Genomic DNA, 13,413 nt, shown 5'->3' with positions numbered 1-13,413 from the left:
CTTTAGTATAATTTTGCCTTTATGGTACTATATGGCTGATTTTTCAATTTTGACTGTTATTTTCACTTGATTGGGAAACTTTTTCTAGCTTTTCCCTCCCCCCCCCCCCAGAATTTTGACAAAATTGCGCCACTGGATCCAATGTTTAGAATGTGTGAGTAGTGGGGCCTAGATGGTTTTAAACACATGCCCTTCCCGGATTGTAAACTCAGGCCCTGGACTCCCATGGAAACCAGGTGTTTACTTTCGGATGTTATGTAATATGGATGACACAACCCTGCTTCAGTATTTGAAAAAACTACATTTCCTTTTAAAAAACCTACATTTACCTTAAAAAGCCTTCTTTCTCTTTAGAAAACCTAAGATTCTCTTTAAAACCTATATTAACCTAATATTCCCTATATATCAAGTGACCATTTTTTTTTCACAATTCTTAGCTATTTTGTGTAGGGAAAACCGTTGTAGAGTCTAAACGTCTATTGAATTTCTGGAAGACACCCAGGATTCCAGATCCTCTGTATTATCCTTCCTTTGTCCCAGGGGTACCATAAATAGAAGCCTCATGCAATGCCGTTGTGCCCGGGGTGCTACAAATAGTAGATAGAACGGGAATCAAGCCACAGTCTCAGTCTGAATTTAGAGAGTGACAGATCATTTATAAAAAAGCAAAAGCGAATATGTCTCAATATCGAGAAGTAAGACTCTTTCTAAATTACTATTATTTCAAAAGCAAAACAATAACCCCTCCCCTTCCTCCTCTCCCCATCACATATTAAGATGAACATCCATTTTTCAGCTCATATTATTTCTCATATGAAATTAGCATGTAAAACCCCACCCCCTTAAAGCCGCTTTTCATCATGGGTATGTTAATGTATTCCTATCGTGTCGAAATAAATGCAATTTACTATTCGATAAAAGCTATCATTTTGCCCCACATCGACAGAAACTTTGGCATGGATTGGAACTTTGACCATGGATTAACTTTGGCAAATGGACCAATGGGCTTGCCTGCGCAAGCTCATGGCGTTGGCCCCCATCATGCTAGGGGTTCATCGATCCATACATTGCTTGGGCCATCCAGGGCCACGCTACGCCAGTCCCCTGGTCCCGATCATGCTGCTGTTTCATCAATGCAAGACCGTAATGCGTTGTCTTGGGCCATCGACCCCCCGTAAAGCTGTTGCTGATCTAAATGTAAGGCTTGCTCTTTTTCTAACTAATTTTATTCTTGTTTAGTTTATTATTTGAGAGCCCCCCTCCTAGGGCATTCATTTCGCCTTTTCAACCTATTAAAGGTGTTACAAGGCATTTTTCGCTATTTTTATGTGATTATACACCCTTCTCAGGCTCTATTTCGCTAGTTTTGAACGGTATGAAAATGCCCTAAAGGACATAGTGTCTTACTCTTGAAGGGTCCTAATAATGGGGAAACTATCAGAGGGAGAAACTAAAATCTTGTATTGAAAATTTTCGATTATTCGTTAGTTCCATAGTTCCAATTATGTTCTAGACCTGTTAGTTCCATCTACACCCACGTTATTTTTGAAGGCTTTTTCAATATAATAGCGGTAGGCCTGTTATATTAATAGTTTCAAGAGAGAAATATTTACGTAAGACATTCTTTTCAGGAAATAGCCAGAGCCTTGTATTGAGATGTCGTTTTCTTTGGAGGCTGGCACCTGGCCGTATAATTTCTGAAGGCTTTGAGGAGCCCCTAGATTAATATTCTTTTCACTGCTAAAGGGAATACGAATTTTTGTTTCTTTTCAGGTCGATCTTGACATTATAATTTATGACCACTTCACCAACCTCCTAGGAGCTGCATTGATGAAGGACGACGCCACTTATGCAATAATGGCATGAGCCAAGAATTTGTTCGAGATTTGGCCAGATATAATTCCCCCTCAGTAAGATCTTTTAAAAAAAATAAGCGCTTAACTGCAAGTGATCCAAGGGGAGTCCTCCATGGTATATACTCTCAATAAATCCAAAGGGGAGCCTTTTAGATGATTTTTACATTCATTGCCGGTATTATGGGTTCAACGGAGTCTTTGGAGGCCCATTATACTTATAGCGAGTAGTATGGGGTCTCTTAGTTCGAGGGGTCACAATGCCCTTCTAAGAACATTACATGCTGATGAGGTCCTTCAATCTCACTCATAACTATTATATTCCCTTTTCATTGGATGAATTACTCTAGCAATCTAATATTCTCCTATTATTTTTCTAGATTCACAGAGCATTATCTCAAGGGGTCTACAACCTCTAGGAGGATATAAAGTCGCTTATGAAATTGGAACAGTCCCTGGAGAGTAGTGAATGCGACGGAGGTTTAAGTTCTGGGGTTTTAATCCGGTTAATACAGCTTCCCCTATGTTTGATTTAGATGCGTTTGTGCGGGGTCTCGGTCTTGTTAAGGACTATGGATTGGTCAAAGTTACCCACAAATGAGGTCGTGATAGGATCCATACCGCAAATTGATGAAGAGGGAGCAGGACAAAATGATGCTGGTTTACCCCATGTATTGCCTGACTTGTATTTAGCTAATACTGCTTTGCACCATATTCGTGTTATTGGGCTGAGATTGGAGACCCTTTCATTACTCTTAAAACTGGTAGCATCCATACGGATCCAATTGACATTGTCTACTTCTATGTCGGAAAGATTTAGGCCCTTCTTGAAAACCATATTCGGGAGGCGGGAGGAAGCGATAGTATGAAGACGTTAATCAAACTTCAAAAAATTTCAATTAAAGAACAGGTGATTTTCACCCGTATTACCTGCAAACGGCAATGCAGACGTTTCACCCTGACCAGCATGAGGGTATTTTTTCGTATTGGCTGGGAAATTGGAAATTCTTAATAGGATGGAGGGGTATAATAAAAATGGGAGTGGATTGGTTGTTTTTTATGAAAAAATTAGAAGCTAATATCACAAAATTTTCAAAATAATTTGTTTTAAAAGGTGGGAGAGGGAGTGGGAAGTCTTATTTTGGAAAATATAATGCAGATTTAGAGGGGTGTAGTGGTGTGCAACACTTTTGTTTCGATACGGGCTTAGAGTGCTTCAAATATTCCGCCCTCGTCGTGGGGCTTGAACCCGAGAAAAAGGATGTTAGTAAGACATATTTGGACGGCTTGAAAGTTAATGGGGATGAGGAGGGGGCAGAGTTTCCTAAATACAGAGTATGAAGAGGGGGGGTACTTATTTGTAAAAAGGGCGTTTTATATTCCGTAAGGACTCCGTCCATTGAGTCAATGAAACACTGGGTATGGCTTCTATACGATCCAGCCAAAGATCCTGAGTTAATTGGACTTTTATTTCCTATTCCACATATTAGTTGGGTTAAGTGAGGGGTCAAAATATAATCAAGGGGGGTTAACATGCTATTACTGTCCAATGTGCTGATATATATTTTATAGAGAGTTAAAATTGAAAAATCACTTGAGACACTAGTAGGAACCTATCATGAGTTCCGGACGGGACATAATTTATGCATGTTTTTATGGTTTTTGTCACTGAGAATGAAAAAACAGGATTTTTCTCACTTTGATGTATTTTCATGGTTTCGATGAAATTGATTTACATAATTGCTGGGGAGAATATTTTTATGGTTTTTGACACTGAGAATGAAAAAACAGGATTTTTCTCACTTTGATGTATTTTCATGGTTTCGATGAAATTGATTTACATAATCGTTGGGGAGAATGTTTTTATGGTATTTGTCAATGAGAATGAAAAAACGGAATTTTTTTCACTTTGATGTATTTTCATGGTTTCGATGAAATTGATTTACATAATCGAGGGGAATTATTGATTCAAGAAAGGGGTGAGTATTTCTCAGAGCTTGATTTGCATAATCGAGGGGAATTATTGATATACGAAAAGGGGAATAAAGAAACAAGTATGGCTTCTTTGATCTTAGGTCTGAGGGATAAACGCTCTTTAGGTCAGAGAGAAAAATTAATATTCTATTTTCAAATAAGGGTTCGTTAATCTTTAGTGTCAGGAATTAGAAATGACATCACATGTTATCTTGGAATTATACGGGACTCTAAAGAGATAGAAATTATATTTTTAAAAACGGCTTCACTGATCTTTAAGTCGGAGAGATAAATTGATATTCTAACGAAAACTTAATAGTATAGCTAGGAATATTTATGATATGAAGAGATTAACGCGGGAAAGGGTTTCCTAGGAATTTCAAATGTGACAGCGCGGCGATGCCAAAACAAAAGGAACAAGTAGAAATTACGTTTAGGGATTATTTGGGTGAAATAGTCTCGAGACATTTTAGAAGATGATTTGAGCGAAACCGGTTGAGGCATTTTAGAAGATGATTTTAGAAGAGGATTTAGAAGATGATGTGAGGTTGAAACTCTGTGGTCGTTATAATACATAAGCTCCATTTGAACTGTGGTATGAGGTCCCTTACTCGACAGGACCCCTCTTACCCCCACTCCCAAGGCCCCCCGGGCCCCCAACCCATTTTTTAATACTTTTTTGCGCACTTGAGACAAAGAAGGGCCCCACATTTCAAAAGGCTTTATTATATCTTTTCAGAACAGGTTCTTTTATTAATGTCCATCCTAAACCCATTTTACAAGTTGAAGTACCCATCCTTTTCACCCACAACTTTACTTTGCAGCTTTTTGAATGCCCCAACACCAAGCAATACTTTTCAAACGACATTTTAGAGCAAGTTTTTTTCTTAGTGACCCTCCTAAACCCATTTTACAAGCTGAAGTACCCTTACATTTCACCCACAACTTTACTTTACAGCTTTTTGGATAATCCAATACCAAGCAATACTTTTCAAAAGGCATTTCAGAACAAGTTCTTTTCTTAATGTCCTTCCTAAACCCATTTTAGAAATTTAAGTACCCATCCTTTTCACCCACAACTTTACTTTACAGCTTTTAGGATATCTCAACACCAAGCAATACTTTTCAAAAGGCATTTCAGAACAAGTTCTTTTCTTAATGTCCTTCCTAAACCCATTTTAGAAATTTAAGTACCCATCCTTTTCACCCACAACTTTACTTTACAGCTTTTAGGATATCTCAACACCAAGCAATACTTTCAAAATATATTTCAGAACAACTTCTTTTCTTAATGTCCCGTCTAAACCCATTTTAAAAGTTGAAGTACCCATTCTTTTCACCCACAACTTTACTTTACAGCTTTTTGGATACCTCAACACCAAGTAATACTTTTCAAAAGGCATTCAGAGCAAGTTCTTTTCTTAGTGAACCTCCTAAACCCATTTTACAAGCTGAATTACCCTTCCTTTTCACCCACAACTTTACTTTACAGCTTTTTGGATACCTCAACACCAAGTAATACTTTTCAAAAGGCATTTCCGAACAAGCTATTTTCTTAATATCCTTCCTAAATCCATTTTACAAGTTGAAGTACCCATCCTTTTCACCCACAACTTTACTTTACAGCTTTTTGGATACCTCAACACCAAGTAATACCTTTCAAAAGGCATTTCACAATAAGTTCTTTTCTTAATGTCCCTCCTATACCCATTTTACAAGTTGAAGTACCCATTCTTTTTACCCACAACTCAACTTTACAGCTTTTGAATGCTCCAACACCAAGCAATACTTTTCAAAAGGCATTTCAGAACATGTTCTTTTCTTAATGTCCCTCCTAAACCCATTTTACAAGTTGAAGTACCCATCCTTTTCACCCAAAACGTTACTATACTGCTTTTTTGAATGCTCCAACACCCAGCAATACTTTTCAAAAGGCATTTCAGAACAATTTAATTTCTTAATGTCTCTCCTAAACCCATTTTACAAGTTGAAGTTCTCATGCTTTTAAACCACACCTTTACTTTACAGCTTTTTGAATGCCCAACCTCCAAGCAATACTTTTCAAAGGTATTTCAGAGTAAGTTCTTTTCCTAATGTCCCTCCTAAACACATTTTAAAAATTGAAGTACCCATCCCTTTTGCCCAAAACTTTACTTTACATCTCTTTCAATGCTCAAACATCAAGCAATACTTTTCAAAAGGCATTTCAGAACAAGTTCTTTTCTTAATGTCTCTCCTAAACCCCTTTTACAAGTTGAAATACCAATCCTTTTCACCAAAACATTACTTTACATCTTTTTGGATACCTCAAGACCAAGCAATACTTTTCAAAAGGCATTTCAGAACAAGTTCTTTTCTTAATGTCCCTCTTAAACCCATTTTACAAGTTGAAGTACCCATCTTTTTCACCCACAACTTTACTTTACAGCTTTTTGGATACCTCAACACCAAGCAATACCTTTCGAAAGGCATTTCACAATAAGTTCTTTTTTTAATGTCCCTCCTAAACCCATTTTACAAGTTGAAGTACCCATCCTTTTTACCCACAACTCTACTTTACAGCTTTTGAATGCTCCAACACCAAGCAATACTTTTCAAAAGGCATTTCAGAACATATTCTTTTCTTAATGTCCCTCCTACACCCATTTTATAAGTTGAAGTACCCATCCTTTTCACCCAGAACTTTACTATACTGCTTTTTTGAATGCTCCAACACCCAGCAATACTTTTTAAAGGCATTTCAGAACAAGTTATTTTCTTAATGTCCTTCCTAAACCCATTTTACAAGTTGAAGTTCCCATCCTTTTCACCCACAACTTTACTTTACAGCTTTTTGAATGCACCAACACCAAGCAATACTTTTCAAAGGCATTTCACAACAAGTTCTTTTCTTAATATTTCTCCTAAACCCATTTTAAAAATTGAAGTACCCATCCCTTTTACCCACAACTTTACTTTACAGCTTTTTGAATGCTCCAACACCATGCAGTACTTTTCAAAGGGCATTTCAGAACAAGTTCTTTTCTTAATGTCCCTCCTAAACCCATTTTACAAGTTGAAGTAATCCTTTTCACCCACAACTTCACTTTACAGCTTTTTGGATACTACAACACCAAGCAATACCTTTCAAAGCATTTCAGAACAAGTTATTTTCTTAATTTCCTTCCTGAACCCATTTTACAAGTTGAAATTCCCATTCTTTTCACCCACAACTTTATTGTACAGCTTTTTGAATGCCCCAACACCAAGCAATACTTTTCAAAAGGTATTTCACAACAAGCTCTTTTCTTAATATCCCTCCTAAACCCATTTTACAAATTGAAGTACCCATCCTTTTCACACACAACTTTACTTTACAGCTTTTTGAATGCTCCAACACCAAGCAATATTTTTCAAAAGGCATTTCAGAACAAGTTATTTTCTTAATATCCTTCCTAAACTCATTTTACAAGTTGAAGTTCACATCCCTTTCACCCTACTTTATAGCTTTTTGAATGCCCCAACACCAAGCAATACTTTTCAAAGGCATTTCACAACAAGTTCTTTTCTTAATGTCCCTCCTAAACCCATTTTACAAATTGAAGTACCCATCCCTTTGACCCGCAAATTTACTTTACAGCTTTTTGAATGCTCAAACACCAAGCAATACTTTTCAAGAGGCATTTCAGAACAAGTTCTTTTCTTAATGTCCCTCCTAAACCAATTTTACAAGTTTAAGTACCCATCCTTTTCACCACAACTTTACTATACTGCTTTTTTGAATGCTCCAACACCAAACAATATTTTTCAAAAGGCATTTCAGAACAAGTTATTTTCTTAATGTCCTTCCTAAACCCATTTTACAAGTTGAAGTTCCCATCCTTTTCACTCAAAACTTTACTTTACAGCTTTTTGAATGCCCCAAGACCAAGCAATACTTTTCAAAAGGCATTTCAGAACAAGTTCTTTTCTTAATATCCCTCCTAAACCCATTTTACAAATTGAAGTACACACCTAGCAATACTTTTCAAAAGGCATTTCAGAACAAGTTCTTTTCTTAATGTCCCTCCTAAACCCATTTTACAAGTTGAAGTACCCATCCTTTTCACCACAACTTTACTTTACAACTTTTTTCTTATTGTCCCTCCTAAACCCATTTTACAAGTTGAAGTACCCATCTTTTTCACCCAGAACTATACTTTACAGATTTTTCAATGTCTCAACACCAAGCAATACTCTTCAAAAGGCATTTCAGAACAAGCTCTTTTCTTAATGTCCCTCCTAAACCCATTTTATAAGTTGAAGTACCCATCCCTTTCACCACAACTTTACTTTACATCTTTTTTTCACATCACAATATCATACAAGTTTCCTCTTCAGCTCAGATTTTTCCCAAAGAGATAAAAAAATTTAAAATACTGTTCCAAATTTTTCATAGAAGATGGAAAGTTAAAGTTATCTTCTGAATTTTATTAAAGAACTTACAGTTCAATTCTAATTTCTCAAGAGAAAATAAAAATCTTCCACTTCAGTTCTTAATTTCACAAAGACACAAGGAAATTTAAATTTCTATTTGAAATTTTTCCGTAGAAGATAGAAAAAGCTATACCATAGTTGTGAATATTTTCCCGGAAGATAAAAAGTTCTACTTCAATTTTAAATCTTCTCAACGAAGTGAAGAAAAGTTCAAGTTCTAGTCTGAATTTTCTCAATGAAAAAAGAAATTAGTTATTGATCAATTCTATTTTTTCCAAATAATATTAAAAGGTTCCACTTCAGTTCAGATTTTTCTCAAAGAGATGAAAAAATTTTAAATACTGTTCTAAATATTTCTTATAACGTAGAAAAGTTCAAGTTCTTTTTTGAATTTTACCAAAGAACAAACTTCAATTCTAATTTCTCCAGAGAAAATAAAAATCTTCCATTTCAATTCTTTATTTCACAAAGACACAAGGAAATTTAAAATTCTATTCTAAATATTTCCATAGAAGATGGAAAAGTTATACCTTAGTTGTGAATATTTTCCCGGAAGATAAAAAGTTCTACATTAATTTTAAATTTTCTCAAGGAAGTGAAGAAAAGTTCAAGCTCTCTTCTGAATTATCTCAATGAAAAAGAAATAAGTTACAGATCAATTCTATTTTTCAAGAAAAAATAAAAACTTTCCACTTCAGTTCAGATTTTTCTCAAAGAGATGGAAAAATTTAAATTACTGTTCTAAATTTTTCATAGAAGATAGAAAAAGTTATACTTTGATCATGAAAAGTTAACTAAAGTTTGAATTTTATTAAAGAACTTACAGTTCAATTCTAATTTCTCCAGAGAAAAATAAAAATTTTCCACTTCAGTTCTTAATTTCACAAAGACACAAAGAAATTTAAAGTTCTCTTCTGAATTTTCTTAGAGAAAAGAAAAAAGTTATAGTTCAATTTTAATTTTTTTCAAAAAAAATAAAAAATCTTCAACTTTTTAATAAACATTCTAAGTGCTTAACATGCTAACGTTTCTTAAGAAATAGAAATATAACAAAGTAATACATAAAATATTTTTATTGAGGTAACAACATGTAGTAACAACATAAAAATATGTTATAGACATTATTTTACATTATTAAAATTATTGAACAACATTGAACATTCTGAATCTGTTCCATAAAATAATTTATCGAGTTCTCTCTCTTGATACTAGAGTTACTCGCTTCTCTTATTTCATAACCAATAGAATAATCATTAATCCATTTTGAGTCATATGCAATTTCCACTGGGATGTCACCTACTGATTCAATGCAAGGTTCATCATAGTTCTTATTAGATTTATTGACAATAAGATGAATAGTTGTAATAATTCTCAATTATGATTAAATTTCGGGTCAATTTGTAATTATATTAATTGGTAATATTGTCTATTAGTTCTCTTTTTATTTTACCAGCAATTACACTAACTATTATCAGATTAGTTTTAAAGAGGCAACAGTTCGGGCACTTTGACAATATATGATTTATAATGTTGGTGTAACAGTAGGCCCTTCTTTTCCTGTCTGATTTCATTTGAACGCTAAAACCGGAAAGATAATAATAAGATCTATCAACGGCTAACATGTTACCAGAACCATTAGCTAGAAGTTGTCCATCTTCATCAACTATTATTTTTATATTGGCATTCTCTCTGAGCACTAACTTCTCTGGAAATGATACTTTCACATATCCACCTCTTGAACGATCAAAATTCTTGACTACTCCAAAGGAATTTAACTCCTCACTGTCATGACAACTTAGGCAAACATTCCCAATAAGATCACCACTACTACTTGTTCCATAGTTCAAATATATCTCTTTGTCAGCATTCAAGACAACAATGACTTTATCATCAGCACACTATTTCTTCGAATAATTCATTTTCACGTCTTTTTTTTAAATGTGGTTTAGGTGACTATCTCTCCAATAAGAAAAAATTGCTAATTTAACACGCGCAATAAACTAAATATTTTCGATAACCTACAATGGAATACCATTGAAAATCCCACTTCCAGTATAAGAGCAACCATAGAGTACGTTTGCTACAGCCGCAAGCATGCATAGTGAGAGAGAAATACAAAGTCGACCTGGGGGGATTTTCCAGAGAGTATGGTTAGGTTAGGTTAGGTTTGACTAGATTAAGTTAGGTTAGATTAAGTTAGGCTAAGTCAGGTTAGGTAAGCTAGGTTAGGTTAGCTAACTTAGGTTAGGTTAGCTAGTAAACATCTCTCCATGTTTAAGTTAGGTAAGGTTAGGTTAGGCTAGATTAAGTTATGTTAGGTTAGGTTAGCCTACGTACGCGGGCGTACGTAGGCTAACCTAACCTAACATAACAAAACTTAATCTAGCCTAACCTAACTTTACCTAACTTAAACATGGAGAGATGTTTACTAGCTAACCTAACCTAACTTAACCTAACTTAGCTAACCTAACCTAACTTACCTAACCTGACTTAACCTAACCTAATCTAACCTAACTTAATCTAGTCTTACCTAACCTAACCTAACCATACTCGCCGGAAAATCCCCCCAGGTCGACTTTGTATTTCTCTTGTAGAACTTGAACTTTTCTTCCTTTCGTTGAGAAAATTTAAAATTGAAGTAGAACTTTTTATCTTCCGGGAAAATATTCACATTTATGGTATATCTTTTTCTATGTTTTACGGAAAAATTTCAAATAGAACTTTAAATTTCCTTGTGTCTTTGTGAAATTATGAACTGAAGTGGAAGATTTTTATTTTCTCTGGAGAAATTAGAATTGAACTGTAAGTTCTTTAATAAAATTCAGAAGATAACTTGAACTGTCTATCTTCTATGAAAAATTTGGAACAGTATTTTAAATTTTTTTATCTCTTTGAGAAAAATCTGAACTGAAGTGGAACCTTGAATGATATTGTAGTGTGCAAAAAAGTTGTAAAGTAAAGTTGTGGTGAAAAGGATGGGTACTTCAACTTGTAAAATGGGTTTAGGAGGGACATTAAGAAAAGAACTTGTTCTGAAATGCCTTTTGAAGACTATTGCTTGGTGTTGGGACATAGCAAAATCTGTAAAGTATAGTTCTGGGTGAAAAAGATGGGTACTTCAACTTGTAAAATGGGTTTAGGAGGGACAATAAGAAAAAAGTTGTAAAGTAAAGTTGTGGTGAAAAGGGTGGGTACTTCAACTTGTAAAATGGGTTTAGGAGGGACATTAAGAAAAGAACTTGTTCTGAAATGCCTTTTGAAAAGTATTGCTAGGTGTTGGGGAATTCAGAAAGCTGTAAAATAAAGTTCTGGGTGAAAAGGATGGGTACTTCAACTTGTAACATGGGTTTAAAAGGGACATTAAGAAAAGAACTTGTTATGAAATCTCGTTTGAAAAGTATTGATTGTTGTTGTGGAATTCAAAAAGCTGTAGAGTAAAGTTGTGTGTGAAAAGGATGGGTACTTCAATTTGTAAAATGGGTTTAGGAGTGAAATTAAGAAAAGAACTTGTTCACAAATGCCTTTTGAAAAATATTGATTGGTGTTGGGGCATTCAAAAAACTGTAAAGTAAAGTGGTGGGTGAAATGGATTGGAACTTCAATTTGTAAAATGGGTTTGGGAAGGACATTAAGAAAATAAATTGTTCTGAAATGCCTTTTGAAAAATATTGTTTGGTGTTGGATCATTCAAAAAAGCAGTATAGTAAAGTTGTGGGTGATTAGGATGGGTCTTTCAACTTGTAAAATGGGTTTAGGAAGGACATTAAGAAAAGAAATTTGTCTGAAATGTCTCTTGAAAAGTAGTGCTTGGTGTTTGGGTATTCAAAAAGTTTTAGAGTAAATCTTCGGGTAAAAAGGTTGGGTACTTCAATTTTTAAAATAGGTTTAGGAGAGAAACTAAGAAAAGAACACGCTCTGAAATGCCTTTGAAAAGTATTTCTTGGTGTTGGGGCATTCAAAAAGCTATAAAGTAGGGTGAGAGGGATGTGAACTTCAACTTGTAAAATGAGTTTAGGAAGGACATTAAGAAAATAACTTGTTCTGAAATGCCTTTGAAAAGTATTGCATGGTGTTGGGGCATTCAAAAAGCTGTAAAGTAAAGTTGTGTGTTAAAAGGATAGGTACTTCAATTTGTAAAATGGGTTTAGGAGGGAGATTAAGAAAAGAACTTGTTCTGAAATGCCTTTGAAAAGTATTGCATGGTGTTGGTGCATTCAAAAAGCTGTAAAGTAAAGTTATGAGTGAAAAGGATGGGAACTTCAACTTGTAAAATGGGTTTAGGAAGGACATTAAGAAAATAGCTTGTTCTGAAATGCCTTTGAAATGTATTGCTTGGTGTTGAGGTATCCAAAAAGCTGTAAAGTGAAGTTGTGGGTGAAAAGGATGGGTACTTCAACTTGTAAAAGGGGTTTAGGAGGGACATTAAGAAAAGAACTTGTTCGGAAATGCCTTTTGAAAAGTATTGCTTGGTGTTGGAGCATTGAAAAAGCTGTAAAGTAAAGTTTTGGGTAAAAGGGATGGGTACTTCAACTTGTAAAATGGGTTTAGGAGAGACTTTAAGAAAAGAACTCGCTGTGAAATGCCTTTGAAAAGTATTGCTGGGTGATGGAGCATTCAAAAAAGCAGTATAGTAAAGTTGTGGGATAAAACGATGGGTACTTCAACTTGTAAAATGGGTTTAGGAGGGACATTAAGAAAAGAATATGTTCTGAACTGCCTTTTGAAAAGTATGGTTTGGTGTTGGAGCATTCAAAAGCTGTAAAGTAGAGTTGTGGGTAAAAAGGATGGGTACTTCAACTTGTAAAATGGGTTTAGGAGGGACATTAAGAAAATAACTTATGCTGAAATGCCTTTTGAAAGGTATTGCTTGGTGTTGAGGTATCCAAAAAGCTGTAAAGTAAAGTTGTGGGTGAAAAGGATGGGTACTTCAACTTGTAAAATGGGTTTAAGAGGGACATTAAGAAAAGAACTTGTTCAGATATGCCTTTTGAAAAGTATTGCTTGGTGTTGAGGTATCCAAAAAGCTGTAACGTAAAGTTGTGGGTGAAAAGGAAGGGTTCTTCAGCTTGTAAAATGGGTTTAGGAGGGTCACTAAGAAAAGAACTTACTCTGAAATACCTTTTGAAAAGTA

Source organism: Artemia sp. Qi Xiang Cuo, chromosome 20 (assembly GCF_049724085.1).
Source record: "Artemia sp. Qi Xiang Cuo chromosome 20, ASM4972408v1, whole genome shotgun sequence".
Taxonomy (NCBI): domain Eukaryota; kingdom Metazoa; phylum Arthropoda; class Branchiopoda; order Anostraca; family Artemiidae; genus Artemia; species Artemia sp. Qi Xiang Cuo.
This window is presented reverse-complemented; position numbering follows the sequence as displayed.